Below are 15,731 nucleotides of genomic sequence, written 5' to 3'. Positions count from 1 at the left end.
TTAAAGGATTGTTAGTACAGTTAAAGAAGCTCAAAAGGAAGAGACATTGGATGAAATTCCTCTTGTTTTCAAAATTTGCCCTAGATATTTTGATGTCAGTATTACCAGAGCTACTGTGTGCAGTAGTGACTCAAATAGTGGTAGTCAGGCCCTTCTGAAATTATAAATTTGGTGGCTAACCATTTATTTTCAGGGCCGGGAAGCAAGTGAATGGTGCTTTTAAGTTTTTAGATCATCAACAGGCATCACATTATTTTACTGGGTAAACCAATTGTAATTCACCCAAATTACAAGGCAAGTTGCCGGAAGAAGTCATTTTATTGCAACATCATGCTGAATGTGGGATGGCATTTTTCAATTCAGACTGAGAAGTTAGAAGAATGGTGATTAAATGCTGAGAGTCATTAGCATGTGGTCTGATTCCACAAATGCAGACTTCAGAATGGAGATTTCTTTTATCACCCCTTTCACTGACTAGGTTTTCTTTTCTCCCCTCAGGCAGAAGGGTATTATTTCTTTCTTTTTTTTTTTTTTCCTATTTTCTTTTTTTTTATATTAATTGTACCAAGGAATGGAAATTATTTGACCTTAATTTTTTCCCTTTCTTTTTGTATCTTTACTACCCCTGCTCCCTTTCTCTACTTCTTTCTGCTCAGTTCTTCTTTTCCTTAGACCTTCCCCACATGGTTTCCTTCATCACATTTGCAGTTTATGATAAAGACACTGGGAATGCAAGATTCTGCTACTGTTTTGAGGAAATTAGCCACCTGTATCCCACAAGTACCACTGACTGTTTCTCTGGTTAGTTGCTCTGCACTGTTCTTTCAAACTGGATTTCCTAATTGCCAGAGCTAGTTCTGGTTAGGTCCTAGAAATGCCATATCACAAATGTGAAATCATTAGTCACATGCTGCCATGAAAAGCCAGAACCAAATGATGCTGGCTTTCTGCATGTTAATTCTCAATTCTTATTTAGGAAACAGAGATACACCTTATTTTTTGAATAACCGGGTTGAATGACTCAGTATAGCGTGTTTCGTTCACCAAATTACTTGGTATAAGCCAGGATGCTAATTTATTTCAGTGGACTTGTATAGAATAAAAAATGAAAAGTTTCCTCTTTGTTTTACTAAATGAAGGCAGTGTAGTGTAGCTGGTAGAGGCCTGGGCTACTCGTAGCTTTGTGACCCTAAGTGTTTGATTGAATCTCCCCAGGGCTCATTTTTCTCATATATGATAGAAATAAGAGCTCCTACATTGCAAGTTAAAAAGATTAAATGAGATGATGCATATAAGACAGACTATATACTCTGTACACAGTTCTATAATCAAGACTGTGTCTATTTTTGGTACTATCATTTGTCATTATGGTACATTATTTAACCTTTTAATGCCTCTAGTGATTCATCTATAAAATAGGGGTTGTTTTCAAAAATGAATGAGACAGTTTATATTAAACCCTTAGACTTCTGGCACATGTGTGATCATAAACGTTATTGTATTAATAGTGTGACTTCAAAAAAAACCTGTTTGTGGTATAAATAAAACACATATAAAGAAAAATTACATAAATTGATATCTGTAATGAGTGCTCTTTTTACATATGGGTTCTTTGCTTAACATTACATTTATAAGATTCAGCTATATTTTTACATGTAACTACTGTCTGTTCATTCTCATTACTGTTACAGTTTTCTGTTGAATATGTACAATTACATTAATCAATTTTTGAACATTTGAATTGAGTGAAGCTTTTGGCTGTGAATAATGAATCTTCTTTTTTTTTTTTTTTTTTTTTTTGAGACGGAGTCTCGCTCTGTTGCCCAGGCTGGAGTGCAGTGGCCGGATCTCAGCTCACTGCAAGCTCCGCCTCCTGGGTTCGGGCCATTCTCCTGTCTCAGCCTCCTGAGTAGCTGAGACTACAGGCGCCCGCCACCTCGCCCGGCTAGTTTTTTGTATTTTTTAGTAGAGACGGGGTTTCACCGTGTTAGCCAGGATGGTCTCGATCTCCTGACCTAGTGATCCGCCCGTCTCGGCCTCCCAAAGTGCTGGGATTACAGGCTTGAGCCACCGCGCCCGGCCGAATAATGAATCTTCTATGCAAATCCTTTTATCTATCTCTCGGTGCTTGTGAATGAATTTTGGTTGAGTTTATACATAGGAATGAAATTGCTAGGTCATAGAGGATGTCTTCAGCTTTAGTGGATAACACCAAGCTTTTTGAGGGTACCCATCTCTCCTCATCCTTGCCAGCACTTACACTGTCACTCTTTTTAATTAGATATTTCTGGTGGGTGTATAGTGATGTATAATTATGGTTTTAATTTGCATTTCTCTGATGAAAAATGAAGACAATCAATTTTTAATTTGACTGTTGGCCATTTCGATAAATATATTCTACTGTGTGGTGTCTATATTCTGCCTTTGCACTTTTAAAATTAACTCTATGAGTTGCAAATACCATTTCTATTCTATGACTTGTTATTCCACTCCGTTGATACATAATGTTAACATAGCCAAAAATATCTATCTTCACCTTTAATAGCTAGTGCTTCTTGTTTTCTGTTAAAAATGAAAACAAAAATGTTTCCTTTCCCTGTAAACTTTGTAGGATCCTCTACTCTTCTAAAAGCTTTATCATTTTGGTCTCAAATCCACCTGACTTTTTTTTTTTTTTTTTTTTTTTTTGTATGTTAGAATGGAGGAGTAAAGTTATATTTTCTTCTTACAGGGATATCCACTTATCCCAGTATCATTTGTTGAAAAGACCACCCTTGCCCATGGCTCCACAATGTCACTTTTGGTATCAATGAAGAGTTCACGTATGTATGTGTTTGTTTCTAGGATTTTTCTTTTTGCCATTGGTTTGTTTTCTCTTACTCTGTCAACCCATACTGTTTAGTAATTGCTACTTTAAAACAAGTAAAGCAGGAGCATTGCTTGCACCCAGGAGACGGAGGTTGCAGTGAGCTGAGATTATGCCACTGGACTCCAGCCTGGGTGACAGAGTAAGACTCTGTCTCAAAAAAAAAAAAAAAGAAAAGAAAAAGAAAAAAAGAATCCAAAGAAGCCCCTTTTCTTTATAATAACTAGAAAAATGGCATATAGGAGGCAGGACTAACTTGCAGCTCTCAATCAAACAGACAGAACAGTGTGTAGAGACTAATATCATGAACTGTTGCTTCAATAACCACTGTATGAACATACCAGGAAACCCAAAAGAAAATTCTGTGAGACAGCTGAAAAACTGTGAGTGCCCAAAGTGTGAGAGGGGAAATGGCCACCTCCAAACACACATCTTCTCTGGGGAACCTGAAAATCTAGATCTTGGGAGAAGGATTTAAACTTACCTTAGAGCTGAAACAAATTTAGAGAGCTGAGTGAGATACAAAAGTAGAAGAAGCAGTGGGAAGTGTCCTGTAGGCATTTCTGTTCCTGAGGGAAGCCCAGGCAAGCCATTTCTGACTTTATCTCACAGGGGTCCTTGGGGAGAGCAGCCAATAGATTTGGGGAAGGGCCACAGGGAGCAGACTTCCATTGGAACTTTGTCATAATTTCAGCTAAGCCTCAATTTTCCTGGGCAGAATCTGGGGGAGCTGGGTGAGGCACCTCACTGCCAGCTTTCCCCACTTCTCTGGCAAACTATGCAAAACAGCAGAGGCAGCCATGCTACCCCTTGGAACATAACTCCACTGGCCTGAGAATCAACCTCCCAATCCCTCACAGTGGCCCAGCAAGCCCCACCCAAGGAGAGTCTGAGCTCAGGAATGCTTAACCCTGCCCCACCTGATGGTCTTTCTCTACCCATCCTGGTAGCTGAAGACAGAAAACATAAACTCTGGGAGCTCTGTGGCCCCACTCATCACCTGAGCAACCTGAATACTTATCCAGGTGACCTTAGGGGAAACTTGTATCCCTCCATGTTACCGCAACTGATTCTCTCTTGAAAGTGCCACCTCGGCTCAAGCCTGTAATCCCAGCACTTTGGGAGTCCGAGACGGGCGGATCACGACGTCAGGAGATCGAGACCATCCCGGCTAACAGGGTGAAACCCCCTCTCTACTAAAAAATACAAAAAGCTAGCGGGCGAGGTGGCGGGCGCCTGTAGTCCCAGCTACTCGGGAGGCTGAGGCAGGAGAATGGCGGGAACCCGGGAGGCGGAGCTTGCAGTGAGCTGAGATCCGGCCACTGCACTCCAGCCTGGGCAACAGAGCGAGACTCCGTCTCAAAAAAAAAAAAAAAAAAAAAAAAAAAAAAAGAAAGTGCCACCTCCTGGCCGGAGGCCAACCAACTAAAGCCATTACAGCAACTTACAACAGAACAACCCTGCTCCAAGACGGGAGAAAACAACAGCTAATACCACTGCCTGTAACATCCTGGCTGATCAGAAATCCTGAGTCTGTCTATGTGACAGCTTCACTTCTAGCATAAGCAGCGTCTGAGAAAACCAGTGCACTAAAGAAAACTACAACCAAGGATTCTAACAGAGTTTACTTCACGACGCTGCTACCTCCACCAGAACAGGTGTTTGTATCCATCGCTGAGAGACCTGAAGATGGATCACATCACAGGACTCTGCAGACACTTTCCACTGTAAGCCCAGAGTCTGGTAGCTCTGCTGGGTGGCTAGACACAGAAAAGCAATGAAAATCACTGCAGTCCTGCTCTCAGGAAGCCTTATCCCTAGGTGAAGGGGGAAAGCACCAAATCAAGGGATGCCACCCTGGGACAAAAGAATCTGAACAGCAGCTCTTGAGTCCCATGTATTTCCTCTGGCATAGTTTACTGAAATGAGAAGGAATCAGAAAAACAATTGTGGTAATAGGACAAAACAAATTCTATAACACCCCCAAAATATCACACTAGCTCACTAGCAATGGATCCAAACCAATAAGAAATCTCTGAATTGCCAGGGAAAGTATTCAGAGGATCGATTTTTACGCTACTCATGGAAGCACCAGGGAAAGGTGAAAACCAACTTAAAGAAATTTAAAAAATAATACAGGATATGGATGAAAAAAGTCTCCAGAGAAACAGATATCATAACTTAAAAATAACCACAACTTCTGGAAAAGAAAGGCACACTTAGAGGAATGCAAAATACAGTGGAAAATTTCAACAATAGAATTGATCAAGTAGAAGGAAGAATTTTAGAGCTCGAAAATAAAGCTTTCAAATTAACCCAGTATGACAAAGACAAAGAAAAAATAATTTTATAAAATGAACAATGCCTCCAAGAAGTTTGCAGTTATGCTAAATGACCAACCCTAAGAAAAATTGGTGTTCTTGAGGAATAAGAGATAGCTAAAAGCCTGGAAATCTTATTTGAGGGAATAATTGAGGAAAACTTCCCTGGCCTTTCAGGAGATCTAGATGTCCAAATACAAGAAGCTTGAAGAACACCCATGTGATGATTATCACACAAACCACATGGTCATCAGGTTATCTAAAGTCAAGACGAAGAAATCTTAAGAGCTGTGAGGCAAAAGCATCAGATAACCTATAAGTAAAATCTATTTTCTTGTCTATTAGAGTAACACCAGCAGAAACCATACAAGCCAGCAGGGATTGGGGTCCTATCTTTAGTCTACTTTAATAAAACAATTATCAGTCAAGAATTTTGTATCCAGTGAAACTAAGCTTCATAAATGAAGGAAAGATAGTCTTTTTCAGACAAACACACTGAGAGAATTCTCCACTACCAAGCCAGCACTACAAGAATTGCTAGCAGGAGCTCTAAATCTTGAAACAAATCCTCAAAATACAGCAAAATAGAAGCTCCTTAAAACCTAAATTTCACAGGACCTATAACGCAATGAAACAAAAGAAGGTATTCAGGCAGCAAATAGCACAATGAATAAAATAGTACCTCACATGTCAATATTAACATTTAATGTAAATGGCCTAAATGCTCCACCTAAAAGATATGGAATGGCAGAGTGGATAAGAATTTATCAATAAAGTATCTGCTGTCTTCAAGAGACTCACCTGATGCATAGGGACTCATATAAACTTAAGGCAAAGGAGTGGAAAAGATATTCCTTGCAAATGAACACCAAAAGCAAGCTAGAGTAGCTATTTTTACATCAGACAAACAGATTTCAAAGAATAGTTAAAAATGACAAAGAGAGACATTATATAAAGATAAAAATACTAGTTAAACAGGAGAATATCACAATCCTAAATATATATGCATGTATCATTGGAGCTCCCAAATTTATAAAACAATTACTACTAGACCTAAGAAATGGGATAGACAGAAACACAATTATAGTGGGGGACTTCAGTACTTCACTGACAGCACTACACAGGTCATCAAGCCAGAAAGCCAACAAAGAAACAGTGAACTTAAACTATACCCAAGAGTAAATGGGCTTAACAGATATTTACAGAACAGTCTACCCAACAATTTCAGGTGATCTATTCATCAGCACATGGAACATTCTCCAAGATAGGCCATATGATAGGCCAAAAACCAAATCTCGATAAATTTAAGGAAATCAAAATTACATCAAGGATTCTGTCAGTCCACAGTGGAATAAAATTGGAAATCAACTCCAAAAGGAACCCTCAAACCCATGCAAATTCATAGAAAATAAATAACTTGCTTCTGAATGATTTTGGGGTCAACAATCAAATGAGGTTAAAAATTTAAGAAATTATTTGAACAATCATAGTGACAAAACCTATCAAAACCACTGGGATACAGCAAAAGCGCTGCTAAGAGGAAAGTTTGTAAGATTAAATGTCTGCATCAAAAAGTCTGAAAGAGCACAAATAGACAATCTATGGTCAAACCTCAAGGAACTGGAGAAACAACAACACGACAAACCTAAACCTAGCAGAAGAAAAGAAATAATCAAGATCAGAGCAGAACTAAATGAAACTGAAACAAAACAATACAAAAGATAAGTGAAACAAAAAGCAAGTTCTTTGAAAAGATAAAATTGAAAGACCATTAGCAATATTAACCAAGAAAAGAGAGAAGATCCAAATAAGCTCAATTAGAAATGAAATGGGAGATATTACAACTGATACTATATAAATGCAAAAGATCATTCAAGGCTACTGTGAACACCTTTATGTGTACGAATTAGAAAACCTAGAGATGGATAAATTCCTGGAAATATACAACCCTCCTAGATTAAATCAGGAGGAAATAGAAACTCTGAACAGACCAATAACAAGTAGCGAGATTGAAATGGCAATAAAAAACAATTGCCAACAACAACGAAAGTCTAGGACCAGATGGATTCACAGCTGAATTCTATCAGACATTCAAAGAGGAATTGGTACCAGTCCTACTGAGACTATTCCAAAAGATGAAGAGAGAATCCTCCCTAAATGATTCTATGAAGCCAGTATCACCCTAATACCTAAACCAGGGAGGACATAACAAAAAAATATAACTGCAGACCAATATCCCTAATGAACATAGATGCAAAAATCCTCAACAAAATACTAGCTATCTGAATCCAACAGCATATCAAAAAGATAATCCTTCATGATCAAATGGGTTTTATACCAGGGATACAGGGATAGTTTAACATCTGCAAGTCAATAAATGTGATATACAACATAAACAGAAGTGAAAACAAAAATCACACAATCATCTCAATAGATGCAGGAAAGCATTTGAGAAAATCCAGCATTGCTTTATGACTAAAACCGTCAGCAAAATCAGCACTGGAGTTACATACCTTAAGGTAATAAAAACCATCTATAACAAACCCATAGCCAACATATACTGAATGAGGAAAAGTTGAAAGCATTTCCCCTGAAAGTCCTAGTCAGAGCAATCAGACAGAAGAAAGAAATAAAGGGCATCCAAACTGGTAAAGATGAAGTCAAACTGCTGCTGTTTGTCAGTGATATGATCATATACCTAGAAAATCCTAAAGACTCATCCAAAACGTTCCTAGAGCTGACAAATGAATTCAGAAAACTTTCAGGACACAAGGTTAATGCACACAAATCAGTAGCACTGCTATACACCAACAGCAACCAAGCTGAGAATCAAATTAAGAACTCAACCCCTTTTACAATAGGTGAAAAACAAAACAAAACAAAACAAAAAATAAACAACTTAAGAATATACCTAACCAAGGATGTGAAAGACTTCTACAAGGAAAACTACAAAACAGTGCTGAAATAAATCATAGACGACACAAATGGTAACACATCTCATGCTCAGGGATAGTTAGAATCAATATTGTAAAAATGACCATACTGTCAAAAGCAATGCAATTGCCATCAAAATAGCACTATCATTCTTCACAGAATGAAAAAAAAGCAATCCTAAAAAAAGAGCCCACATAGCCAAAGCAAGACTAAGGAAAAAGAACAAATCCAGAGGCATCACATTACCCGACTTCAAATTACATTAAAAGGCCATAGTCATAAAAACAGCGTGGTACTCGTATAATTTGGCATAAGCCATCACTCTGGTGGTTCATCAGATCATTATAGTCTTTTCTAAGGGTGAGTAAACTTTCATGTTTAGTGATTTCTCCAGATGTTTCCTGGGTATCAAGTCAGTGGGTTAACTTGTTTTCATAATCTGAAGACTGGGGTGTCATTTGACTCTGCAAAATTCTGATACTCTAGAATTTGGTAGAATTTTCCACAGGTAATTGCTATAAGACTATGCTTACACTTCCCATAGTATGATCATTTGTGGCTGAGAGAATTACACTTATTTAAAGGAATCATTTGTTTTTGGTACACATTTATAGATAACCCAAGCTCAGTCTTGCCTTTTAAAAATAGCCAATATTTACACTATGTTTTTTAATTGCTAAAAACTAGTGCATATTTTTTGAGATCCATTTTTCTTGAGATCTGTTTTTCTTTATACTATAACATACATTATTGACTGATTATGATGACATTATCTCCTTCCCACCCTTTGTCATCAAAGAAATTATTTTTGATGGGAAGAAATAATAGGTTTGGGGTGTGTGTGTGTGTGTTTTTCAACAAACTAATATCTTTCACTTCGGTAGAGCAGTTGTGCCATAACTCTTCTCATGACAGCAAAGTAGAATTGGATTCATTAAAAGTCAGAAAAAAGTTAGGATTACAATATAAACTGTTTAAATATGTATTAAAACATTAAATATGTACATTATAAAGAACTAAGTCAAATAAGAATTGAATGAAATGACAGTTTTTTAGAAATCATTATTTTGTCACCCTGTTTTATAGAATAACATAATTTAAAAAATATGAAAGACATTAGCAGGCACCAAATTAAGGATTTCTACTTTTCAGTGGACAGAACAGAAACCCAGAGAGGGGAAATAACTTTCCCCAAATCACATGGTTTTGGTGGTGAGAAGAACCATGTCTCTTTCAGGATTTTTGACTGCTTGCTCTTGTAACCCAAAAGCTTAGTGTGTGGCAGGACCTGTTTTCCTGGGTTGACAGAAGATTTAGTAAGTGTGTCCTGTTCAATTTTATTGTGGGAGGAAAAAAAGGCAAAATGAAACTTATGAAATTATTGCTAAAGTCAAAAAAAGAATCCACCAGTTTCTCCTTTCCTTTGATGTTAGATTTAGGAATTTGCAGAATGACCTTTGGGATCAAAGAAATAAAAGATACATTCCAGTACCACCATGTGTGGAAGAGGCAGGATCAGGCTTATGGCAATAATTCAAAGTTCCAAGGCTTTAAAAGTTTCATCATCAGTTATCTTAGAAAAGTTCAGTTGTATGTTCTGAACAAAATGAAATGATAGGTTGCAGGAACAAAATAAAAATACTGAACTCCTGGGAACTACTCAAGATATTCCTCATGACCTTACACTGGGCACAGTAAAATGTAACAGCATGATGGGTAACATGTTTGACTTCCTTTTCTTCTCTATTTAAACCATCTCTGTACGTTCTTTCTCTTGTCTCTGTCACACACTTTCTCTTCTACCTGTTCAATGCATCTTCAAAATTCATCTCTGACCTTTTATCTGCATTACTCTTTTTGTTGTTGTTTGAGACAGAATCTCACTCCATCACTTAGGCTGGAGTGCAGCGGTGGGATCTCAGCTCAGTGCAACCTCCATTTCCTGGGTTGAAGAGATTCTCATGTCTCAGCCTCCTCAGTAGCTGGGATTACAGGCGCACGCCACCATGCCCAGTTAAGTTTTGTATTTGTAGTAGTGACGAGGTTTCACCATGTTGGCCAGGTTGGTCTCAAACCTCTGACCTAACGTGATCCACCTGCCTCGGCCTCCCAAAGTGCTGGGATTACAGGCGTGAGTCACCGCACCTGGTCTTATCTGCTTTACTTTTTATCTGTATAACTTGTTGCTCGCACAGTGTGTGTTCTCTTCTGCACTGACACATCTTCAAACTTGATCTCTCAAAATTCCGCCTGAAAAACTCTTTCTTTAGTAGCTTGCTATTCTAAAGAAACAAGGAGAGGATATTGGAGTGTCCTAGAGCTGTGTCCCTGCTCTCAAACATCTTTCTCTCTTGGAATGTTTGCTCTTTTAGTTTTCTAAATGGCAAGTGAGGGGAAAAAAATGCAGTTTAAGCCAACTACTGACTTCCATGATGAATGTTATGTTGTTGAAAAAAAATCCTGTTTCCTAAGCCATTATATAAAATAAGTAATTTTTATATCCTCATTAGCAAGTAGGTAGTAAAATTTCAAGGTGAGTGTATCTGTAACAAATACATCAAGTGCTTTTAAAAAAAATCTGTGTCAGAAGTAGTTATATTTTGGATACTGAGTTTATATTCCCCCTTTCCTTTTATATTTATATTTTATCCTTAAATAGCATTGACAATTGCACTTAGGTTGCAAATAATAGTGAAGAATGAGTTTTTCTTTTCTTTTTGACATGCTTAGCAAAGCAATAATATTGAGTATATTGACAATGGCAACATTTTAGTTATGTGCATTTTTTCTCATATCTGTGGGGTCAAGTAATTGGTGATCAGTATATGACATAGAAATTTTGCAGAGGTTTGTCATTCTATCACATAAATAAGCAATGCCTTCCTAAATCAAAAGACATAGAAGCAAAAGGAAGTACATACACCAGTGGAGTTTATTATTCATAGCTTCTCTCCAGTTGCCTATTTTACACATAAAATGAAGTCTATTTTATCTCATATATATGTTCCATTGCCCAGTTTGGAAATAAATTCACAATAAAATAATGATGATTAAAAAATAACCCCTGCTGGATATTGGGAAAACCCACCCCCAATAGTTCAACGTCGGTTTTTTCTATTTTCCATAAGTGTTGGCCAGATGAGAAATAAAGAAAAAGAGTACAAAGAGAGGAATTTTATAGCTGGGCCTCCAGGGGTGACATCACATATCGGTAGGACTGTGATACCTACCTGAGCCTTAAAACCAGCAAGTTTTATTAAGGATTTCAAAAGGTGAGGGGGTGCAAGAACAGGGAGTAGCTACATCACAAAGATCACATGCTTCAAAGGGCAAAAGGGAGAACAAAGATCACATACTTCTAAGGGCAAAATCAGAAACTCCTGATAAGAGCCCAACAAGGATCACAAGGCAAAGGGCAAAAGCAAAGATCACAGGGCAAAGGGTAAAAAGAAAGATCACAAGACAAAGGGCAAAAGCAGAATTACTCATAAGGGTCTATGTTCAGCGGTGCATGTATTGTCTTGATTAACATCTTAAACAACTGAAAACAGGGTTCGAGAGCAGAGAACTGGGTCTGACCTCAAATTTACCAGGGCAGGGTTTTTCCTCACCCTAGTAAGCCTGAGGGTACTGCAGGAGGCCAGGGCGTATTTCAGTCCTTATCTCAACTGCGTAAGATGGATGCTCCCAGAGTGGGCATTTATAGACCTCCCCCCAGGAATGAATTCCTTCCCCAGGGTATTAATTGTTAATATTCCTTGCTAGGAAAAGAATTTAGCAATATCTTCCCTACTTGCATGTCTGTTTATAGGCTCTCTGCGAGGAGAAAAATATGGCTCTATTTTGCCCGACCCCTCAGGCAGTCAGACCTTATGGTTATCTTCCCTTATTCCCTGAAAGTTGCTGTTATTCTGTTCTTTTTCAAGGTGAACTGATTTCATGTTGTTCAAACACACATGTTTTACAATCGATTTGTCCAGTTAACCCAATTATCATAGTGGCCCTGAGGTGATATACATCCTCAGCTTACAAAGATAACAGGATTAAGAGATTAAAGTAAGACAGGCATAAGAAATTATGAAAGTTATTATTTGGGAACTGGTAAATGTTCATTAAATCTTAACAATTTGTGTTCTTGTGCCGTGACTTCAGCCGGTCCCTCCGTTTGGGTCCCTGACTTCCTGCAACAGCTGGACAATATTTTCCATTTTGACAAGAGCTTTCAAAGTCTTGATCCAATGGAACAATCCAAGTCTTGTTCCATTTTGGAGTCAAAATTATGTTTGTTAATACTTGTCTGTTTCATTGGAGGGTCTATATTGCACTTCAAGTCACAGCATATACAAAGTCAGTGATTTTGTCTCTAAGCACAGTTAACTTGACAACAAGCCTTTTCAAGGATGCTTGAGTCCAGCTGTCATGATTACATATAATTATAGGCTCTCTGGCCTCTTCTCAAACTTTTGAGTGAGAGAAAATTTACTGTTTCATGAGGATACTATTCTTAATTCTAGAAAATTTTAGGTAAAAAGTATATCTTTTTTTTTTTTTTTTTTTTTTTTTTTTTTTGAGGCGGAGTCTTCACTCTGTTGCCCAGGCTGGAGTGCAGTGGCACCATCTCGGCTCACTGCAAGCTCCGCCTCCCGGGTTCGCGCCATTCTCCTGCCTCAGCCTCCCAAGTAGCTGGGACTACAGGCGCCCGCCACCGCGCCCGGCTAATTTTTTTTTTTTGTATTTTAGTAGAGACGGGGTTTCACCGTGTTAGCCAGGATGGTCTCGATCTCCTGACCTCGTGATCTGCCCATCTCGGCCTCCCAAAGTGCAGGGATTACAGGCGTGAGCCACCGCGCCCGGCCAAAAGTATATCTATTTTTAATCGAAATATCTTCTTCCCTGTAATTGCTCCACTGAGTCTTCTTGTTCCCTGCTAAACTGCAGAAGCTTGGTTTAAACTGTCTGACTTGGATGTTATTGACAGCAGCCTGTGTGGCTCTTCAGAGTTTTTCCTCCCTCTGCCTGGTGGTCTCTGTTTATAGAGTGGCCATTCCATTTTCCCACTTCCTGCCTTCACCAGAGAAGAAGGAAGAGTGTGTCAAGAGGAGTTTTTGCTCTCCCCTAGATGCACTCAGGAATATTGAGGTTTCCTCTAAAGGACAGAAGAGAAGTGGCATAGAAAGAGTGAAAGAGCAAGATAGGGAGAGAAACATGTATAAAAGAGATGAACATAGAAAAACAGAGGAAAGAGACAGACAGCAGAAGGCAGAGGCACCAGGAGGGGAAGAGTGTGGCCAGGGGCTGAATGATCATTTGTCAATATTCCCATAGACTTCTCAGTCTTGATATTTTATTTCTTTAAATGCAGTCCAAGGTCAATATATTTTGGCTGTCTCATCACACTGTTGATTCACATTGAGCTTTCAGGCAATACAGCTCTTTTTAAAAAACAAACACAATAGTAATTAACTTTCATTGAGAGTTGAGTCTGTGACTGCTAATTCTTTAAGGTCATTTAATCTGACAACATTCATAAAAGATCAGTACTGTTTTTATTATACCCGTTTTGTGGATGAATAAATGGAAACACAAAGAGGTTAAGCAACTTGCTCCAGTTCATGCAATGAGTAAGTGGTAGAGCAAAGATTCCAGACCATCTTCCCTATCCTGTGCTTATGCTCGCATAGTTTTGATAAAATCTAGACTGTATTCATCTATATAATTTTATTTTTCATAAATTTGGCCCATCATTTCATGCTGCTCTTTTTAATTTCAATTCACTCATGTGTTGGCTGTTTTTCAGATTCTTTTTATTAGCAAATAATAAGCAAATCACTTTTTTCTTATTCAAAGCATTCACGGACTTGATAAATGAAATGGCCAAGGATGCAGTATAACGGTATATGCTTTGAGCCTTTTCTCCAAGTAATGTTGATTCATGTACCCTTTACATCAGGACATTTATCATTATTTAGTACAATCTAGAATTAATATTCAGATATATTTTTCTATCTTATTGATATTATGATATTTCTAGTATTTGACTGTAACTCATTTATGCCAAGTGTTTCTATTCTAATGGTTTAACAGTAGCCCTATCAAATTATTTATTGGAATAAAATTATCTATACTTGAAAATCTCCCAAGTAGTTTTAATGGGATACTTGTTAAAGGTGATTGACATTTCAGTGATTTCAAATTATGCAAAATAGTTTTCTACAATTAGAGATTTTTCATCTGATCCTTAAGATATATATATAAAGATGACCGTGTGTGTCCATGTGAGCAGATATGCATGCATATATATATGTATGTATAAACATTTTAGATGTATACATTTAGGCCAGCTTTATTTATAAAATTTTAATTTGGGAAATATAAATTTAACTTTGTATAGTTTTAATTATATTTGCAATCCTGGAAATTTTTCAGAGTTCAAACGTTGAAAGTGACTCAGGTAGTGAAAATAGTATTCAACTGGTGAAACAAGTCCAAGTAGTAAAGAATGACATTTCTTTTTTGCCTTTTAGAATTGTCCAAGTTCTAATCTTATGTGACAACAAATATGTGGCCCTTTTGGCCTTGAGCAAACCACAGGTAGAAAGAAAGTGAGTCAAATTTGCAAATTGAAATATAGGGTGTTTTAGTCTTTCTCCTTCACCTCTTAATTTATTTCCAGATGGACTACTAGAAAGTACAATTAAAAATTATACATGTTGCAAAAAATATTGAATCCCTGGATTTCTGTGGGCGTGTTCAGACAAGTCATATCAGTAAGAGATGAATTAAACTACCTGGGTATTTTATTAAATGCTCAGACATGGCCAGTACTCTGAAAAATGCTTGTACAAGTGGTGCCAGGTTGATTTCCACTGGCAGCAGCATAAATTGTCCAACTTCCTTATCTTTGTTTCTGCAGCTTCTTTCTCTTATCAAAGAGAGAGAAAAAGCCTATGCATTTTGCAAATAGAAGATGGTCAAAGGGTGAAACAAAATTAGTATGTATGTCTGTAATTGCTCAATCATTTCCCCAAAAAATCACTGCAAATGACTCTCTTTTTCTTTGCAGCGATAATTGTGCACCTGTTTTTCAAGACACAAAAGCTGGTTTTGTCTTTGTGCATAAAATGTGATTTGGAGAATTTGGGGATCATGCAGCCACATATTTACATAATCAAATGGCAAACTGCAACTTATTTTAAGCTCATAGATTCTTTGTTCTTCCTTACCCAACAATCATGTAAACAATGCTAAAAGCACTGGTGTCGGTCTGACACTTGGAGAGTTAGGTTTGATTTGTATAACACTGTATCAAGGACACACGGCAGACTGATAGATACAAATGATTCTAGAACATTCTACTGAAAATACCTCCTATTTTCTGGTACATGCCAAAGCCATTTTTAGAATTTTTCATCTACCCACCTTGGGCACATTACAATTTGTGTTCTCTGGGGGTGGGGGAAGGGTGGGGAGAAGTATAAGGTTTCTTGTTGATGATCCAAGAAATGTGAATAAAGTTGTTGGCAGATGGTTTGCACATTTCATTCTGAAATATCTTATAGTGACAAATAACAAGTGTATATAATTAGCTCTATGCAGATGGCGTGCCAAGT

At 37.7% G+C, this 15,731-nt stretch overlaps 1 long non-coding RNA gene across 1 annotated transcript in view; it reads left to right on the top strand.

Annotated features, from left to right (window-relative positions):
• LOC112423704 (uncharacterized) overlaps positions 1-15,731 on the top strand; it is a 286,260-nt gene that overhangs the window by 197,788 nt on the left and 72,741 nt on the right. The window contains exon 2 of the long non-coding RNA XR_011612255.1: positions 2,732-2,826. This is a non-coding gene — a long non-coding RNA (uncharacterized lncRNA). The remainder of the gene's footprint in view (positions 1-2,731; positions 2,827-15,731) is intronic.

The sequence above is a fragment of the Macaca nemestrina genome, chromosome 13 (genome assembly GCF_043159975.1).
Source record: "Macaca nemestrina isolate mMacNem1 chromosome 13, mMacNem.hap1, whole genome shotgun sequence".
In the NCBI taxonomy this organism is placed as follows: Eukaryota; Metazoa; Chordata; class Mammalia; order Primates; family Cercopithecidae; genus Macaca; species Macaca nemestrina.
Note: the sequence above shows the minus strand (reverse complement) of the source record. Positions and strands in the feature narration are given on the sequence as shown.